At 40.2% G+C, this 14,528-nt stretch overlaps 1 long non-coding RNA gene across 1 annotated transcript in view; it reads right to left on the bottom strand.

The window, feature by feature from the left end:
- Positions 1 to 431: 431 nt before the first annotated feature.
- The window catches only part of LOC123586293, a 28,393-nt gene continuing 14,296 nt past the window's right edge, over positions 432 to 14,528 (bottom strand). The window contains exons 2-3 of the long non-coding RNA XR_006706718.1: positions 1,630 to 1,796; positions 432 to 505 (exon numbers count right to left, since the gene is read on the bottom strand). This is a non-coding gene — a long non-coding RNA (uncharacterized LOC123586293). The remainder of the gene's footprint in view (positions 506 to 1,629; positions 1,797 to 14,528) is intronic.

Genomic DNA, 14,528 nt, shown 5'->3' with positions numbered 1-14,528 from the left:
TTTCACTTAGCATAATACCCTCCAGTTCCATCCATGTAGTTGCAAATGGCCAGATTTCATTCTTTTTGATTGCAGAGTAATACTCCATTGTGTATATATACCATGTCTTCTTTATCCATTCATCCATCGATGGATATTGGGGCTCTTTCCATACTTTGGCTATTGTTGATAGTGCTGCTATAAACATGGGGGTGCACGTGTCCCTTCGAAACAGCACACTTGTATCCCATGGATAAATGCCTAGTAGTGCAGTTGCTGGGTCGTAGGGTAGTTCTATTTTTAGTTTTTTGAGGAACCTCCATCCTGTTTTCCAGAGTGGCTGCACCAGCTTGAATTCCCAAGAGGGCTTCACATTCCCAGCAAGAACCAGCAGGAATATTCAGGGCACACAGCAGACTGCCTCTCCCAACCGTTGTCAGATAAGATTCATATTCAAAGTCACAGGATACCGGTCTTAGCTTTTGAAATTTAGAATGTTGGCTATTAGGGTTCCTTGATGAATGTCCTTAGAGAAAAAAAAAAATGTGAACAGAAAAAATAATATTTGTTAGTAAAACGTGCAAATACAAATCAGACCATAAAGAAAGGGAGACGTAAGTTATAACTTGATGTTTTTCCACAAGAAAGTGTAGTAAGCCAAATAAAATTCTCTTGACTTTAGCACAGGAATTGACACTTTAGAAAGAAAACCTTTTCCTTGCTATGTATTAGTCTTAAAAGCCCATGGCTATTTTAGTACAGCAGAGTCTGACTTTATCCCAATTGTTACCGTAACATTTGTTAGTGGACCTCTTTACTGAGTTGTGCAAGTTATGTTAGGGATACAGGTGCAGAAGAGAAGCTAGCCCCTTCCTTAAAAGGCTTACAGTTGAGTTTGGTCATAGGCCCTGTCATCTGTTCTAGTATGTTTGCGCACAAAGAAATGTATAGTAAAAGCATCTTGGTAGTTCATGAGATGCTTGAGAAGGCCTGACAAGCAGTTCGGGAGGCTGCACCACAAGAACGTATGCGGGGGGGAGCAGCCCGGCCAACCCAGCCGGGAGAAACAGCCAATCTCACGACAGGGCTGTGGGGCGGACACAACTCAACAGCCACAGCCCAAGGCTGGGCAGCCATAGTGTTGGGACTCGACCTCAGACCCTCTGCCCCAGCTGCCCCAGGAAACACCATGGCTGCCGGAGCATCTTCTCGCTGTGACTGCTCCTTCCACATTCTCTCTTCTGTTTCTCAGTTGTGTGTCGTGCAACCTGATGGCGGGAGGTTGGTCTCATACAGGACTTGGCTACAAAGGACTCAGGGGAAATGAAATTTTGGCTGTGTAGTCTACGTACTTCAGGAAGACAGGCTGGAAAGGGGACTGGAATCAGTAGGCCAGTGTTTATCCTTCTTCTCATCGGCAGGCGGGATAGACAAGTAGTAAATCGCAAGCAGTTATTAAATGGTTGCTAAAGAAAGGACCACAGTGGTGCATGTATAGACCAGTGCCGTCCGCTAGAAGCAGAGTGTGGGCCACAAATGTGAGTCTTACACGTGGCTTTACATTTTATAGTACCCACATTAAAGAGGTAAAAAGAAACAGGTGACATTAATTCATTACTCTGATCTAGCCCAATATATCCAGAATATTACCATTTTCTCATAAAATCTCAATGTACGATTTAAAAAGTATTTTGGATTCTCCTGCGTTTGCTCCTCCTCCGTGTCAGCCCCTCCTGCTCCTCGTCCGCCAACCCCCTGGGGGAGGTGCGCCCGCCACTGCAGGGACCTAGCCTGTCACCGGCCAGGTGAAGTCCCAGCTGGAAGAGAGGGAAAATAAGAAGTATTTTTAAGGCTGTGACGTTCAAGGGCCATGGGGTGTTGCAGGGAATCGCTCCATCCAGGTTCAGGCTGATGAGGGTTTCCTGCACCTTTGAATATTTGAAAGTCACCCGTGCGAAAACTGGCCGTTGGTCTTGTCCAGCCATGAGACCCACAAAGCCAGCGGTGACCAGCTGGCTTGCTTTTAGGTCCCAGTTTTGAATAGGGCCCATCGCCGGGTGGGTTTTGTTTGTATTTTCAGGTATAAATAAAGAGGGCTGAGGGCCTTCAGAGAGAGGATCAAGGAACCCCAGGGTGGTGCAACAGAACTGCATGGAAAAGTGGCATTTGAATTCATCTTTGAAATAATATTAAAATTGAGAGGAATTTGAAAATGGAAAATAATGTGGCAAAGGTCAAGGTGGGTTATTTTCAAAGGTCGTGGAAGTCTTCCTGGACGAGTCGCCCTTGCTATGTTGGCCACGGTTGGAACCTGAGCCTCAGAAGCCTGATTCTGGGAGCGCATTGCATACCAGCCAATCTCACAACATTGATACATGAAATCAAAGTGCCATTTTTTAAAAATTAAACTTTTTAGGGGTGTCTGGGTGGCTCAGTCGGTTAAGCATCGACTTTGGCTTAGGTCATGATCTCACCCTTCGTGAAGTCGAGCCCTGCGTTGGGCTCTGTGCTGACAGCTCAGAGCCTGGAGCCTCCTTCGGATTCTGTGTCTCCCCCTCTTTTTGCCCCTCCCCCGCTCGCCCTCTGTCTCTCTTTCTCCCCGAAATAAGTAAACATTAAAAAGATGTTAAAAAGTAAACTTTTACTTTGAGGTAATTGTAGAGTGACAGGTAGTTGTGAGAAATAACACAGAGATATCCCAAGTACCCTTTGCCCAGTTTCCCCCAATGGTATTTATCTTGCAAAACCATGGTAGGACATTGAACCAGTCAAGATACCGAGTATTTTCATCAACACTGGACCCCTCTGCTGTTCCTTCCTAGCCACATCTACTCCCCACTTCTTCCACCTTTTTTTTTTTTTTTGTTTTTAAGCCTTGACATCCACTAAATTTTGCCATTTCAAAATTATATATTATAACTTTATGTCAATGGAATCATACAGTATTATAAACTTTTGGGGCTGGATTTTTTTCACTGAGCAAGATTCTCTGGAGGTTGTTGCATGTCTCATAGTTTGTTCCTTTTTACTGATAATTAGTATTTCTCTTGTATACATGTGCCACTGTTTCACCCATTGAAGGACATATGGGTTGGTTATCATGTTTTGGTTACTGCAAATAAAGGCGCAACAGACATTTATGTACATAAATGCACAGGTTTTTAAATTTGTTATTTATTTGTGTTTTTAAGGAGAGGTCCATTCTAGGACCTGCCCCTTTAGCTTACCCACCAAGATGACAAAAAGCCTCAGGGTTTTGTGTAAACATAAATTTCCATTTCCCTGGGATAAATACCCAGGTGTGCAATTGCTAAGCTGTATGGTTATGGTATGTTCAGTTTTTAAAGAAGCTGCCAAACTGGGGTCTAGAGTGACTGTGCCATTTTATATTTCCACCAGCAATGTGTCAGTGATCTGACTTCTCCACATCCTCATCAGCATTTGGTGTTGTCACTATTATTTATTTTAGCCATTCTGTATGACGCATAGCGATATCTCACTGCAGTTTTAATTTGCGTTTCCCTAATGGCTGATGATATTGAACACATTTTTATGTGATGATTTGCCATCTGCATATCCTTTTCAGTGAAACGTCTCCCCATGTCTTGAACCATTTCCTACTTCAGTTGTTCGTTTGTTTTTTTTACTGTTGATTTTTGATCGTTCTTTATGCACTCTAGATACTCGTCCTTTGTTGTATGCGTAGTATGCAAATATTTTCTCCCCATCTGTAGTAGCTTGTCTTTTTATTCTCTGGACTGAGCAAAACTTTTTACTTTGATGAGGTCCAGTTCAGTAATTTTTCTTTTTATGGATCATGCTTTTGGTGTCTAAGAACTCTTTCTTTAAAAAAAAAATTTTGTTTTTTAAGTTTCATTTATTTTTTTTTTTTAATTTTTTTTTTCAACGTTTATTTATTTTTGGGACAGAGAGAGACAGAGCATGAACGGGGGAGGGGCAGAGAGAGAGGGAGACACAGAATCGGAAACAGGCTCCAGGCTCTGAGCCATCAGCCCAGAGCCCGACGCGGGGCTCGAACTCCCGGACCGCGAGATCGTGACCTGGCTGAAGTCGGACGCTTAACCGACTGCGCCACCCAGGCGCCCCAAGTTTCATTTATTTTGAGAGAGAGAGAGAAAGCATGAGGAGGGGAAGGGCAGAGACCAGGAGAGAGAGAATCCCAAGCAGGCTCCTCCCTGTTAGTGGGACTCAAACTCCAGAACCATGAGAACATGACCTGAGCCAAAATCAAGAGTTGGATGGGTGTTTAACTGACTGAGCCACCCGAGTGCCCCTGGTGTCTTCGAACTCTTCTTACCACCAGATTCCCAGATGTTTTTCTAGTTTTTTTTCTCCCTAAAACCTTTATTGTCTTATGTTTTACATTTAAATTGGTGATCCATTTGGGGTCATTCTGGTATAAAGTGTGAGGTTTAAGCCTGTGGATGTCCGTCTTTCAGTATCACGTACTGAAACGTCTATCTTTACTCCAGTGTGTTGCTTTTGAACCTTTACGGAAAAGTTGGACTTATTTGTGCGGGTCTACTTATGAGCTCCCTGTTTCATTGATTTGTGTGTCTATTACTCTGCCAAGGGGAGGGAGAGAGGAGACATCCTTGGCCTTGATCCCGATGTCAGGGGGAAAGCTTTCAGTCTTTAGCATAATGCTAGCTGTAGGGATTTGTAAGTGCTTTTAATCAAGCCCAGGAGGTTCCCCTCTGTTCTTATTTTTCTGAGAGTTTTATCACGAATGGGTGTTGCATTTTGTCAAATGCTATTTATCAGTTGATAGGATTCTGGCATTTTTCTTCTTGAGCTTGTTACTATGGTGGATTACCTTCTTGATTTTAGAATATTGACCAAGACTTGCATCCTTGGAATAAACTCAAATCGGTCATGGTGTATAATTTTTTATAAATACAGAACGTAAAAAAAATCCATAAAACTTACTACCATAATCCTTTTTTTTAGTATACAGTTGAATAGTGTCAAGTGTATTCACGTTACTGTGGAATAGATCCCCAGAGCTTTTTTTTTCACCTTGTAAATCTGACACTCTGTATCCTTTTTAATAACTTCCCCTTTTCCCTTCTCCCCAGCTCCTGGTCACCACCATTCTATTTCCTGGTTCTGTGAATTTAACTACTTCAGCTGCCTCCATAGTTGCAATCAGATAGTCCTCTCTTTGTGACTGGCTTCTTTAAGTCACTTAGCATGATGCCCTCAGGGTTTAACCCAGGTTGTAGCCCGGACAGCAATTCCTTCCTTTTTAAGGCTGAATGCTGTTTCATCGCAGGCATTGACCGCGTTTTAACGACCCACACATCTGCGGACGAACCCTTGGGTTGCCTCTACCTCTTGGATATTGTGAATGGTACCCCTGTGAACCTGGGTGTGCAAATATCTCTTTGAGACCCTGCTTTCTATATTTTTGGATCAATTCTCAGAAGTGGACTTTCTGGATCATCTAGAAGGTTCCATTATTAATTTTTTGAGGACCCTCCGTGCTGTTTTTCCATACTGCACTATTTGACAAGCTCAGCAACGGCTTACAGGGCTGCCAACTGCTTTGCATCCTCCCAACTCTGGTTCTTTTCTTTTCTTTTTCTTTAGAGTAGCCCTCATAATGAGTGTGAAGTGACAGTCCCTACTCCAGCCCTTCTTGCAGGGGGCGGGTGGGTTGGGGTGAGGGTGGAAGTCTAGTCTCCCCACGTGGCCTTTGCTGATGGGAGTGAAGGGCCACTTTTTTTAATATGGTGTTGGTTATAGTAAAATAGTTTATTGTCCAAAAGTTTTCTTCCTCTTTCTTGGTCTTTTGACTAGAGAGACCAGATTTTCCTTGAGACTTTTTGTTTGTTTGTTTGTTTGTTTGTTTGTTTAAATCTACGCCCATTGGGTACAGCTTATCCAGTTTTCAGTCTGGGGTACAGGGGGCAAAAAGAAAATGCAGAGAATTTACCACCGTCTTGTTCCTTGGGTCCTAAGATTTCTCATCAGCCTACCTTTTCTCTGTCTTTCAGAGTCCTATGTTTGTTTTATATAATATCATAATACATTTATATAATATATTGTTGTACTTAGTGGGAGGAATAAGGAAAAGGACGTCTATTTTTTTCTTCTAGTCTAAAGGGCCAGTGTTTAAATTTTCTGATAAAACAATGTAATTGCCATGGAGACCAGAAGGTCTAGTTTGCTTTAACATTAGTGACATGTTCTCTTATGTGGGTTGTCTCATGTGGGAAGACCAATTGTCATCAGGGGGTTGTTGAGTAAGTTTGGAATCAGGGCACAGGTTGTTAGATTAGCAAATAAAGTTCTTTTTTGTTTTTTAATGTTTATTTATTTTTGAGAGAGAAAGAGAGAGAGAGTGTGAGCAGGGGAGGGGCAGAGAGAGAGGGAGACACAGAATCCCAAGCAGACTCCAGGCTCCGAGCTGTCAGCCCAGAGCCCGACGCGGGGCTCGAACTCACAGAATGTGAGATCATGACCTGAGCTGAAGTCGGATGCTTAACCGACTGAGCCACCCAGGTGCCCCAACAAATAAAGTTTAAAGGCTCCAGACTAATGCAGCTGGATGCAACCATCTTTTCAAACAAGACTTCATCGCCAACTTAGGCACCTTTCCTCTGTACCCAACTAAGAGACAGTATAGCCTGGTCCATAGTAGTGTGGACTAGGGCTAGGTTGGCCGGTTTTGAGTTCGGGCTCTGCCTTTTATAAATTCTGTGGTCTTGGTCAGGTCATCAAGCTTCCTCATTTCTTTACCTCTGGAATAAACGCAAGCAAACTACCTGCCTCATAGAGTCGCTTTGAAACTGAAATCTCTGGCATGTATCTAACACTCAAAACATTTTAATTCTCATTAATTCCTACCAAGCATCCTGAAAGGCATGATTGTTTACCAAATATGTTCATAGCATCATGGGATAGTCAAGTCTTGTGACACTTTGGTTTCTTCAGAAGTCTTTGCCTGCCCTGTGATTCCTTTATGGTGATTTCATGATTGAGTATTCAGAGAACTGTCGTTTCCCTCATTGACACATTCTTCCATTTCAGCCAGCAGGCAGCTCTGGGGCACTGACACTCACATCTGGACAACTGGCATTTCAGGTGAGGGAAATGTGAAAGGAAGCTACCCAGAGTGTGAGTGAGCCAGATTGGTGCAGATCTGAATGGATCGGGTCCATGGTGGGGAGAAGGGCCAGATTATCACAAATCTGGAATTTCACTTTGAGAAATTTGGGTTCTTTGGGGCGCCTGGGTGGCTCAGTGGGTTAAGTGTCCGACTTCGGCTCAGGTCATGATCTCACGGTTCGTGAGTTTGAGCCCCACGTCGGGCTCCGTGCTGACAGCTCGGAGCCTGGAGCCTGCTTCAGATTCTGTGTCTCCCTCTCTCTCTACCCCTCCCCTGCTCACGATATGTCTCTCTCTCTCTTAAAAATAAATAAACATTAAAAAAAGGAAAGAAATATGGGTTCTTTAGCAATTGGAAAACATTAGGTAAATTGGTCTAGCGCATGAGTTCTTAACTTTTTTTTATGTCATTATATCCTTAGTCAATCTAACAAAATTCATAGACCCCTTCCCAGAATAACATTTTAGATAAAATACATAGGATTACAAAGGAAATAAACCATAACGACATAGTTTCAAACATTTAAGTAAATATGTTTCTTTAATAGTCAATAACAAAATCTGTTAAATATTATAATTTCAGGATACTGAGAAGTATAAACATTATTTTGAAATACTCACAAGAATTAATGTGACATAAAAGTATCTGATTTCTGGTGGTGACAAAGCCATAGGTACTGACAATACGATTGTGATTTGTTGCTTACATTCACGATTGAACAAAAATGGTACAGGTTAGTGAAAATGGAGTTGCTTTTTTTTCTCCTCCCCCATCTAAATTTATGACTGTGGATCCTATGCATGAAGTTTTCGCAAGTCTGTGGGCCTCGGGTTAAAAATCTGTGGCCTGCTGGGGCGCCTGGGTGGCACAGTCGGTTAAGCATCCGACTTCGGCCAGGTCACGATCTCGCGGTCCGTGAGTTCGAGCCCCGCGTCGGGCTCTGGGCTGATGGCTCAGAGCCTGGAGCCTGTTTCCGATTCTGTGTCTCCCTCTCTCTCTGCCCCTCCCCCGTTCATGCTCTGTCTCTCTCTGTCCCAAGAATGAATAAACGTTGAAAAAAAAATTAAAAAAAAAAAAAAAAAAAAAAAAAAGAAAAATCTGTGGCCTGTGGGCTCTTCGGTTTGACTCATGGTGGCTCATTACGCCTACAGAAGAGCCCCCAGGTGTGGCCCACACTCATTCTCTGCCACCTCCTTGTCTCAAAAATCGGATAACTTGGAAATGTTAGGAGGCAAAGAGGCATAACGCCGTCCTTGGTTTGGATATGAGCAGGCTTTAAGGTCTCGTTCACTAACAAATACATGTGAAGTTTTACGTGTAGAATTTCCCGATCACTTTATTAGGAATTTCTTTCCTTAACTTTTAAATACGTCACATTTAAGGTTAAAGATCAAAGGGACAAAACTGAACATGGCAATTTTATTCCTCAGGGACATGACTGAAAAAGCAGCTCTAAAGAACACGATCTATTTATATAAGAACGAAAGCAGCCCCATCAATAATTGTTAACCCCCATGCTTGGCACTCAGAGAGGAGGAAACAAAGTATGTTCTGAAACCCAGATGGAACAAGTAAATTATTGAATGGTTCCCGTAAGTTGACATCCCTAGCTGTTGCCTGGACACCAGCCCTCTAAACTGATGGTGCCCATCCCCTGGTGACTCAGAAAACTTAAATAAAACAGAATCAAGCAAATGTAACCAATTTGAGATTACACTTTCTCCTAAAAGATCGGTTACTTGTTTATTTAAGACATCAATTCTCTGGCTGTCCCTCCCCCTCCCAGGGAGCTTACTCCCAGTTGAGCCAAAAACAAAGCTAACTATACAGACCCAAATCCAGGTGGCAAGGTTATTTGGAAGTCAGAGGAATAAAATTGCCTGATAGAGTGGTCTGTACTTGTATGTAATTGCTATTTATGCAAGCTTACAGTTTTCATCATCAATATCAGTAATGATGAGGGGCTTTGTTTAGGGAATGTTCTACTTGTATATTCAGGAGTGAAAGCAAGTTTGAGCTATGCACTCTTAGTTTCTAAATATTCAGTTGCATTTCCATTGCTACCTAATGTTTACTGAACACTTAGTACATCTCAGACACTGTTTTAAATACTTTACAGATAGTAACTTTCTCAATCTTCTCAATAACATTACGATATTATTTTATAAAGAAGAAAATTGAGGCAGTGAAAGGCCCAGTAACTTGCCCCACATAGTTGATAAGAGGTGGACTTAGGGGTTTAAACCCAGACTCTGGAGATTACACACCCCATAGAATCACATAATCATGATCTCTTGCCTTCTTAGGTAGAATATAAATGTTAGACATAAGCTAATTCCTATTGTTTTCTATAATATAATTATAATTTCTATGATTTGTTAGTTTGGAGATAGAATTTAGAAAAGAGTGTATGAAGAAATTGATAAATACTTGAGTATTTATTCCTGGAAAACTCACTTTCAGAGAGAATTAAAATGAGAGAGATAAGTTACAGATACAGACATTTAAAAATGAGGGGCACTTGGGAGGTTCAGTCGGTTAAGCATCCAACTCTTGATTTTGGCTCACGTCATGATCTCACAGTTCGTGAGATCAAGCCCTGTGGGGGGCTCTGCTCTGACATGGCAGAGCCTGCTTGAGATTCTCTTTCTCCCTCTCTCTCTGCACTGCCCCCACCTCAAAATAAATAAGAAACTTAAAAGAAGAAATTTAAAAATAATATAATGTATAAATTTTAGGTTTCGGACCCTTTGTGTTTTTTAAATTCTCAGATAGAACATATGTCAGAGGTTGTTCAAGAATATTAATTGACCAAAGCCAAGAGAAATACGGAGACCTTGATTTATCTGGGGGTCCTGCTAAAATATTCGAATTCCTACCGAGCTGAGCACTTATTTTTTCCCCCATTCGATATTTTTATTTCTTTTGCTTTGTTAATGTTCTGGTAGCTATACAGGTTACAGTCATGTTTGAATAGACATAAAATTTTTCCTATTTCATGACCTTTCTTTGCATCTATTTTAACACATTGGTAGTTAGTTAACAAAATAAAAACACGGTATTATTTTCATAAGTTCAGTTTAGGTGGTAAAATTTATTCTGCCAAAAAAAAAAAAAAAGAGCACAGATATTTGAAATTGAAAGAACATTAATTTCCTCTTATTCAGAGATCAAAATTCATAGCAGCAACTGCGAGTCTTGGATATTGTGCACTGGATTTTCTTCGTTTCTTTTGACTGTTATTCTTGATCTGCCTCTAAACACTTTTACCTATGTTACCTGTGGGCCCTATACGCCAATATCAAAACAGACTGATGTTGCCTAGACAACGTAAAATTTTATGCGTTTGGTTTTACGCTATTTCACCGTTTCGCACGTCCTCCACTCGGAGTTATAATCAGCCCACCCAAGGATTTGCTTTGATTAAAAAAAAATAGTGACACTAGATTTTTCTTCTGTTGCTGTTTAAAATACACTGGGACCTGCGTACATTCTCCCCTCATCCCAGCCAAATCGAGCTAATAATCTATTTTCTTCTTAGGCAGTTGAACTAAGATAGTGCTGGTTTGCTCTCATTTCTTCCCCAGCAGCTAACAGTTTGTTTGAATCTTTTCCATTCAGTTAAAATAATAATGGTACACAGTGATGGCATTCATCCTTTTGATTGAAAAAGCATCAGAATGACTTTTAAAATGGCAAATGTGGCCTCGTGTTGACTCCATTTCCAGCATCCCAGTGAGGACAGTGGGATGACCAGCAGCTTAAGAGTTTGCTTGTAGACATTAATGAATTCTCATTAGAAAAAAACAAACACATTTAAACGGCACAACTATATAATTTGATCCCTACAAATCACATGCTGCCAGTGTGGCCCGGTACTTACAACACAAGCTTAGTCACATTGTGCCTGTAGCTCTCGCCTAGTCTACTGGTTCCACTCTATTTTGTGTTCAAACGTTGACTCCTGCAAAGTCTGTGTGATGATAGTCTTTTATATTTTTTCTATTAGAGGAAATAACTCAATTAAATGAGCAATTCTTTTTTTTGCTCATCAACAACAGACCACAAAATGGGCTAAATTCTTTTTTTTCAAAATTCTTTTTTTAATTTAATTTAAATCCAAGTTAGTTAACAGATAGTATAATAATGATTTCAAGAATAGAATTTAGTGATTCATCACTTACGTATAACACTCAGTGCTCATCCCAACAGGTCCCCTCCTCAATGCCCATCACCCATTTAGCCCATCCCCCCACCCAACACCCCACCAGCAACCCTCAGTTTGTTCTCTGTATTTGTTTCGTATGGTTTTTCTTCCTTTCTGTTTTTACATTATTTTTGCTTCCCTTCCCTTATGTTCATCTGTTTTGTTTCTTCAATTCCACATAGGAATGAAGTCATATGGTATTTGTCTTTCTCTGACTAACTTCACTTAGCATAATAAACTCTAGTTCCATCCACATTGTTGCAAATGGCAAGATCTCATTCTTTTCGATCTCTGAGTGATACTCCATTGTATATACATGTATACCGTATCTTCTTTATCCATTCATCAGTCCATGGACATTTGGGCTCTTTCCATACTTTGGCTATTGTTGACAGTGCTGCTCTAAACATGGGGGTGCCTGTGTCTCTTCGAAACAGCACTCCTGTATCCCGTGGATAAATGCCTAGTAGTGCAATTGCTGGGTCGTAGGGTAGTTCTGTTTTTAGTTTTTTGAGGAACCTCCATACTGTTTTCCAGAGCGGCTGCACCGGCTTGCATTGCCACCAACAACGCAAAAGAGATCCTCTTTCTCCGCGCCCTTGCCAACATCTGTTGTTGCCTCAGTTGTTAATGTTAGCCATTCTGACAGGCGTGAGGTGGTATCTCATTGTGGTTTTGATTTGTATTTCCCTGATGATGAGTGATGTCGAGTATTTTTTCATGTGTTTGTCAGCCATCTGGGTGTCTTTTTTGGAAAAGTGTCTATTTCTTCTGCCCATTTCTTCACTGGGTTATTTGTTTTTTGGGTGTTGAGCTTGGTATGTTATTTATGGATTTTTGATATTAACCCTTTATCTGATATGTCATTTGCAAATATCGTCTCGCATTCTGTCAGTTGCCTTTTAGTTTGGTTGTTTTCTTCGCCATGCAGAAGCTTTTTATCTTGATGAAGTCCCAGTAGTTCATTTTTAATTCCCTTGCCTCTGGAGACATGTCAAATAAGAAGTTGCTGAGGCTGAGGTCAAAGAGGTCGTTGCCTGTTTTCTCCTCTAGGACTTTGATGGCTTCCTGTCTTAACGTTTATGTCTGTCATCGATTTTGCATTTATTTTTGTGTATGGGGTAAGAAAGTGGTCCAGGTTCATTCTTTTGCATGTCGCTGTCCAGTTTTCCCAACACAATTTGTTGAAGGGACTGTCTTTTTCCCACTGGATATTCTTTCCTGCTTTGTCAAAGGTTAATTGACTGTAAGCTGTGGCTTCATTTCTGGGTTTTCTATTCTGTTTTATTGATCTACATGTCTGTTTTTGTGCCAGGACCATACTGCTGTGATCACTGCAGCTTTGTAATATAACGTGAAGTCTGGAATTGTGATGCTTCCAGCTTTGCTTTGCTTTTTCAACATCACTTTGGCTATTTGGGGTCTTTTGTGGTTCCATACAAATTTTAGGATTATTTGTTGTAGCCTGTGAAAAATGCTGCTGGTATTTTGATAGGGATTGGATTAAATGTGTAGATTGTTTTGGGTAGTACAGACCTTTTAACAATATTTGCTTTTCTAATCCATGAGCATGGAATGTTTTTCCATTTCTTTGTGTCATCTTCAGTTTCCTTCACAAGTGTTTTATAGTTTTCAGCATGTAGGTCTTTGAATTCTTTGATTAGGTTTATTCCTAGGTATCTTATTGTTTTTGGTGCAGTTGAAAATGGGATTGTTAATTTCTTCTTCTGTGCTTCATTATTGGTGTATAGAAATGCAACAGATTCCTGTACATTGATTTTTGTATCCTGTGACTACTGAATTCATTGATCAGCTCTAGAATTTTTTTTTTTGGTGGAGTCTTTTGGGTTTTCTATATAAAGTATCATATCATCTGTAAATAGTGAAAATTTTATTTCTTCCTTGCAAATTTGGATGCCTTTTATTTCTTTTTGTGGTCTGATTGCTGTGGCTAGGTCTTCTAGTATTAACGCAAATAACAGGGGTGAGAGTGGACATCGCTGTCTTATTCCTTACCATAAAGGAAAAGCTCTCCGTTTTTCACCATTGAGGGTGATATTAGTTGTGGGTTTTTCATATATGACCTTTATTATGTTCCGATATGTTTCCTCTAAACCCACTTTGTTAAGGGTTTTTATCATGAATGGATGTTATACTTTGTCAAGTGCTTTTTCTCCATCTTTTGAGAGGATTATATGGTTCTTATCCTTTCTTTTATTAATGTGATGTATCACATTGATTGATTTGTAAATAATGAATCACACTTGCAGCCCTGGAATAAGTCCCACTTGATCATGGTGAATGGTTTTTTAATGTATTGTTGGATTCAGTTTGCTATTGAGAATTTTTGCATCCATGTTCATCAGGGATATTGGCCTGTAGTTCTAAATTATACCATGTATCTTTTCTGACCACAATGCTACAAAACTAGAAGTCAACCACAAGAAAAAAATTTGGAAAGACCACAAATACATGGATTTTAAGCAACATGCTAGTAAACAATGAATGGGTCAATCAGGAAATCAAAATGGAAATAAACAAAATACATAGAAACAAATGAAAATGAAAACACCATGGCCCAAAACTTTTGGGATGCAGCAAAAGATATCCTAAGAAGAAAGTGTGTAGCACCACAGGCCTTCCTCAAGAAGCAAGAAAAATCTCAAATAAACAAACTAATGAGGAAGGAACTAGAAAGGAGCTAGAAAAAGAACAACAAATGAAGCCTGAAGCCAGCAGAAGAAAGGAACTGATAAAGATTCCTGGGTGGCTCAGTAGGTTAAGCATCTGACTCTTCATTTCGGCTCAGGTCATGATCTCACAGTTGTGACATTTTTTGTTTTGAAATTTTTAATTAAATAATCACAAATGAGAGAAACATGATTTGCGATTTCTCCCACTACTTAAACTCTTTCCAGATGTACATTATATATTTATTAAAAAAAGGAATGTATAATTTGAACTCATGTTAAATTAAATATATGTGTGTATACAGATATTGAGAGAAAATATATTGGATTTTTTTACTTTTTTATTATGATAAAATTCACATAGGACACAATTTCATACTCTTAAGGGGTACAATTAAATGGTTTTTATTATATTCACAGAGCTGTGCAGTCATCACCACGATTAGTTTCAGAACATTTTTGTGAACCCAAGAAAGGAACCCTCTTCTCATTAGAAGTCACCCCCATGCTAGACAAC

Source organism: Leopardus geoffroyi, chromosome C3, assembly GCF_018350155.1.
Source record: "Leopardus geoffroyi isolate Oge1 chromosome C3, O.geoffroyi_Oge1_pat1.0, whole genome shotgun sequence".
Lineage (NCBI taxonomy): Eukaryota > Metazoa > Chordata > Mammalia > Carnivora > Felidae > Leopardus > Leopardus geoffroyi.
Note: the sequence above shows the minus strand (reverse complement) of the source record. Positions and strands in the feature narration are given on the sequence as shown.